We start from the raw sequence: 6,000 nt of genomic DNA, 5'->3' as shown, positions 1-6,000 counted from the left end.
CTTGTTTTTTGTACTTAGACATGGTATGAGATTCACCAATATGTAATTGATTGGTTTCATAGGTCATTTTGGTCTTTTGAAGACGTTAATATATCATAGCACCATATTAGTGAATTTGGGAATTTCCCAATTCCCACTTTCAAAATGAGCTTAAGATCTGACCATATAGCCAAATCTCAGCAGAAGTTTTGAGAGCATGGTGTGAAAGAGCTTTTCAAGTACTACCTTGTGGAAGGTGTTGGACATAAAAAATAGTTTGTTATTTGTCCATATGGCCAAATATTTAAGACATTGGTGATTCCCAAATTGACTCTAATATCTCAAACTCTGTAATGGTGTTTCATTTCATTTCTCTCTCTCTCTCTCTCTCTCTCTCTGTCTCTCTCTCTATCTAGACAGAGACTTATAAATGAGGATTTTATTCAACTAGATACTAGAAGCACATGGATACAATCGGTAGTACAAGAGTTGGGCACGACAATGGCTTTCTATAGAGAGCATCTCCTCCAACTAACAAAGGATGCATATGTGATTAGACCGACCTGTATGGACACTCATTTATCCTATGGGATACGATGTGCTATTGGTTAAATGTGCACATCATCAGATCAACTAGAGATTGAGACGGAAAAATTTAGGAGAGTACTAGTAGAAGCCAAGATATGCCAGTTATGTCATATAGCACCATATGGGATGGGGGTCTCTGTGAGATCAAGATGGGGTGGGGGCTGCTTTAGAGTGGGGGTCGGGGTCACTCTGAGGCAATGGCGTTGGGGGGCTCTTTGTGAGCTCGGTTGCCACAGGAGTGAAAATGACTCTCAGGAGTAAATTTGGGGTCCTCTTGTAGTGTTACCTCTCTCTTTTATAGACCTCTCCTTTGGTCCCAAGCTTATGAGTGAGCTAGTCTATAAACACTTAACTCAACTTCACTTGCTCTCTTTTATTTTTTTCAAACTTAATTGACCGAGTTAAGATGAAAAATACTTTTAGAAGGCTAGAAATTAATGTTCATGAAAAACACTAGAGAAAGAGCATATAATAACCCTTCAACACTGACAAAGAAAACTCAAAAAGGCATGTTCGAATTCCCTAAGGTAGATATGTACTTGTACTTCGTATAAAAGATTAATCCCGAAGCTTATACAAAGTTATCAATTGTCAAAATATTGCAAGAATGAAAGATTAGAAGTTAGCATATTTTTGTAACAAAAAAGTTACGTGTTAAGGAAATTATGATCAATGCATCCAATGCTTGTATGCTTATGGCCAAACAAAAGGGAAAATCATAGGTATGGTGGGGAGGTGGCACACTCCTGACTCTTTGATTGGAGCATATTCAATGGTAATTTACTTCATGAGTGTGATTTAATCCAACCGTTCCCTTTGAAAAAATCATGGCACACTAGAGGAGCTTGGAAGATATTGCAATATCTTGCAAAATTTGGGATTTTCAATATGCGTAATTTACATATACTGAACAAATCAGGTTTCTAAGCGAAGATTGAGATCTCGCATCGAAATTAGCTATGGTGGAGAAGCTCATCTTGCAACATGTCACTTGTATCCTTTGGTGCATTACTGTTGATAACATCACATGAGCTCTCTATCGTTCCTTGTAATATAACACCTTCTGCAAAATTAGCTTCTCCATATTTCTATCCCATTGATGTAGACTTACCTCGAGAGCTAGTATCAAGGTTGTCGACCGGGACAAGAGTATCTGCGTCCAAATGACCTCTTTTCGCTTCCGTGGGTTCATCTACAGAACCACTCTAGATTAAAGCCCTACTTGGGAGATGATAGCTGATAAAAATGGTGTCGGATTCCGAGCTACCTTCCATGACGCGAGTGACAATGATTGTGTCTCCCTCTTTCAAGCTCCTCCTTTTGGAGTAGATTGCCCATGATCTCCCATTGAAGATATAGCCCCCACTGGACTCCCAATAGCTAAACTTGAACTTGATGGATGCCATGTTTGGGTCATCTTCATCGATCATGTCGATGTCAATGTATGGGTTTTTGGGAGTTGGTCTTCCCCACACCTCAAATAGAACTCCTTGATGGTCTTTCTGAAGCATGAGCCTATTTTGCGAGTTGTTTGTGTTGCTACGCGTGAGCACCTTGCTAAAGAGGACGATGTGTCCCTCTGGAACATCTTTGAGATGTGCTTGCATCTGTGCCTCCTGTAGATTCTTGCTTCACATGTCATCAGCCTATTGTTGGGAGTACTTATACTACTACGGTTAACTAGCCTTATATTAATCTTATTGTGATGCTTATGGGATGCAACAGGTTCAATCTCTAACAATTTTGAGCCTCCATGAGCAATATATTATGGATTATAATCCTGATGTGTCGCGCTGATAATATTTTCCTGTTGTTGACGCTTTGCACTTTTCTATTTATGCCGCAGGGTGTGATGATCTCGATGTGTCTGTTTCATAATTTGCAGGTGAGTATCATCTCTTATATGTTCCTAGTTGTCTCTTTAAGAAGAGGTGATTTTTCTTTTCTTCTCATATTGAAGAAGAGAGGAACAAGGCTCTCTAACTATATCATCGTAGGCATCAATATTCCTTTGATCTGTGATCTACATGATCCTTGCCTTTCTTTTGAGATCACATGAGGAAGAGCTTATATGTCTCTGAACATCATCGCGACGCAATGCAACTGGCTGTGCAAGGTCGACCCGCTTGTTGGCGGTGCTGGTAAGCAACCTAATAGCCCTCGTATGATCATTTTTGCCTTTCCTTCCCAAGAGGAGGCTGGATCATCTCTAGTGATCGTCTCGACGGGGACATCGCCATTAATATTGTCATTATGCATTGGTCGACCAATATACATGACCATATTTTTGAATAGTTTTAAAAATTAGAACTATGCTCTTTCTGTGTTGGAGTTTTTTCACACTTAAAGAGGAGAAGATTGGGTTTGTAGCCACTATCATTGTGCTGTAGTATATACTCACCCTTGAAGACGGGTTCTTATTATAAATAGTTATTATTCACCTTTGTGCTAGAGTAAAAGTATTTACTTGCACTAGAGAGAATCAGTTGCTTCACTTAGAATAAGATTTAGGAATTAGGAATTTCTATGAGTCCTTGTCTTAGAGTGATATACTCACACATGGCAGACATTTGACCAAGTTTTGAATTAATCATTTTTATCGTAATTGATGCTTATCTTGTACGGTTAGAAGTGCTTCAATTACGATAATGTTATCACCTTGTTGTGTTATAGCAGTAGCTCGCACTTCTGGCAATATTTCTAATTAAACTTTCTTGGCCGTACTTGATGTTTATCCTGTACCGTTAGAAGTGCTTCAATTACAATGATATCATCACCTTGTTGTGTTAGAGTAGTTTCTCACACTTCTATGAAGCTATGCAATGATCAATTATACAGATTGTTTTTACCAATGTGATTTGTAAACAATCACGATAATGTAGCTACAATCCAAAATTAATTGTTGGTAACCATCGTGCTTAGTTAGAGTATTATAATCCCACTTTGGGATGGTATGATGGGATTAAATATTGTTTAGGGTACGATTCTTATCATGTGAAGGTGTAAAGTATGCAAAATTTATTCCAAAGGCCTAGACAATGAATTATATTCTGTTTTTGGTTGTATACGTACAATGGAAAACTTGACTATGTACTTTCAATTTGTGACATAATCAATTAAACAAAAAAACTAGCAAAATACCCCTCTAATTTGTGGAAATTCCCGTAATACCCCTCAAATTTCAAAAATTACCAAAATACCCTTGCATCTATTTTGGTTGGACTCTTCAAGATTTTCTAATCTTTTTTTATTTTGTACAATTTAGAGTCGTTTTTGGGTGCTTAGCATGTAATTTTTCACAAATTAACTTGCAAAAAGGGAAATTATGTCTAGAAATAATGAAGAAACTCATCTCCAAAGCCTAGTAACATACCCAAATTCTAGTTTTAGCATCTTGTATTTATAGTCAATTAGTCTTTTGATGCAAAGCTGCAAATTTTTTGTCTTTCAAGAAATTTAATCTCATGACCATGGGTCCTTTGGGAATTTTGGAAAACATTGAAGGGTGTTTTTGGAATTTGTGACAAACTATTCCGAGTGTTTTGAGAATTTTAGAAATTTCCACAAATTAGAGGTAATTTTTGGTAATTTCCCATTAAAAAATCATATACTTCACGTGTGATTAATAAAAGAATCAACTCACAAATTATAATTGTCTATTTTTTACAAATCTCTTTTGTGCAACATGGTTTGTGGTCAATGGTCATGAGTGGATATATGTGCGTGAAAGAGTGCCACGAACAACTGCATCTTACTTGAAGTGCAAGCTTTGTTAGCATGTGTTCAATAGCAATGCTATAAGGATCAAAGAGAATTTTTTCAAAATGCCAAGCAATGTCAAGACTTGTACCATGCCTCCACTAGACATAAATGAAACATTTCCAGATTATGTATGAAAGACTATCCTTGATAGAAAAAGTAAAGGGGTAAGCAAAATCCGTTGTACTTTGGGACAGATCCAATGGATGAAGAAGAACATTTTACAAATGAGGAGAGGGATCCAATGTGCACTCAAAATAAAGACCACAATTCCCCTAATCCTTGTTTTCAGAGTAAAGTGCAAAGTACAACATCCTCTGAAGTAGGTTCATCTAGTAATGCTTCTAATTTGAAGAGAAATTGTATCGAGGGTATTGGAAGAGGATTATCTACGGATCAAACACTCCATCAAGATTTTGATAAATAGTGATTATACATGCTACATTTGAAGTGGATGCAAATCTTTTTTTGCATGTGGTATTCTATTCAATGTCGTGCACAAATGCATTGGTGGTTGCATATCCGCCCCGTAGAACCCCTGTAGGAGGGTAGGAACCTTGCAGATTTTTAGCACCCTCAAGTATCTCTAGAATTTTCTCCAGGTTGAGTCTCGACCATGGACTTACCACATCCCACCTTGCACGCCATTTCTTTGAAGGAAGCTAGACATCGAATATACGAGAACCCAGATCTTAGTATCAAGATCCTTTTGCCTCTTATGCTGTTATGGAATGAGTTCGAGACAGGATTCCTAACCTCTTATGCATTTAAATTCACATGTACCATGCATCCACTTTCATCGACAAGTAACCCTTGGAAAGCACCCAATCGACATCTCCTCAGGATCTCTAGCATGTTCTCTAGGATCAGTCCAACGTTTTCACCATTAGAAGACGAACATTTTCAGCCCATAAAACCAACATATTCAGATCACCCCTGAACCTCACCATATCAAACCCTTTCTGATTGCAAATCCTTGCCACATCAACCATCAAAACCCAAATCAACCTAGGATTTTTGGTTTCAGCCTAAAGCAGCCACCACTTCGTAGATTCATTCTAGATCTGCTAGCGTTTTTAACATTTCAGCTTTGCATGCATTGGCAGTTTGCAGATTCTCTCCATAGTTTCGTTGCAAATTGTAGATCCACAATAGAACAACTAGCATTTCTAGTTCTCAGTGTTGACATCATCATCATCATCATCTTCGACACCATCGTCGTAGTCCACATCATCATTGTCATTTTCGTCGTCATTGACATCAGCGTTGTGTCGAGTACCACAACATGATCTAACTGCTCCCATCCAGTAATAGAACCTCACCGTAGACTACTTGTTGCAGCAAATCAGCCAACACTATGAAAACCTCTAATTGTTTATCATGGTCTTTTACCGCGTTTTGTAGAGAGAAGGTCCAAATTCAATTGGAGAGGGAAGAGAGAGGAGGGTGGGGGAATTTTTTTGTATTTAAACTATTACCACAACTATTTTTTCTATTATTATGGCAGTTATTACCTCGATAATTACCACTATTATTACCGCATTTATTTTCGAAAGAAGATTTAGCGCCTAAACTTTCAAATTTCGGCTTAAACATTCCCCCCCTCAAATTTTGGTGTGTCCCTCTTCTCAATAAAAATTAAAGAATATTATATAAGATTTTCAAATTTAAAAA

General features: G+C 37.6%; 1 pseudogene; it reads right to left on the bottom strand.

Moving 5' to 3' along the window:
- Positions 1–1,520: 1,520 nt before the first annotated feature.
- On the bottom strand, positions 1,521–5,630 carry LOC147442174 (uncharacterized; annotated as a pseudogene).
- Positions 5,631–6,000: the final 370 nt, after the last annotated feature.

This window comes from Adiantum capillus-veneris, chromosome 14 (assembly GCF_014529385.1).
Source record: "Adiantum capillus-veneris isolate H3 chromosome 14, ASM1452938v2, whole genome shotgun sequence".
In the NCBI taxonomy this organism is placed as follows: domain Eukaryota; kingdom Viridiplantae; phylum Streptophyta; class Polypodiopsida; order Polypodiales; family Pteridaceae; genus Adiantum; species Adiantum capillus-veneris.
The sequence above is the reverse complement of the archived record's forward strand: the minus strand, read 5'-3'. Positions and strand labels throughout refer to the sequence as shown.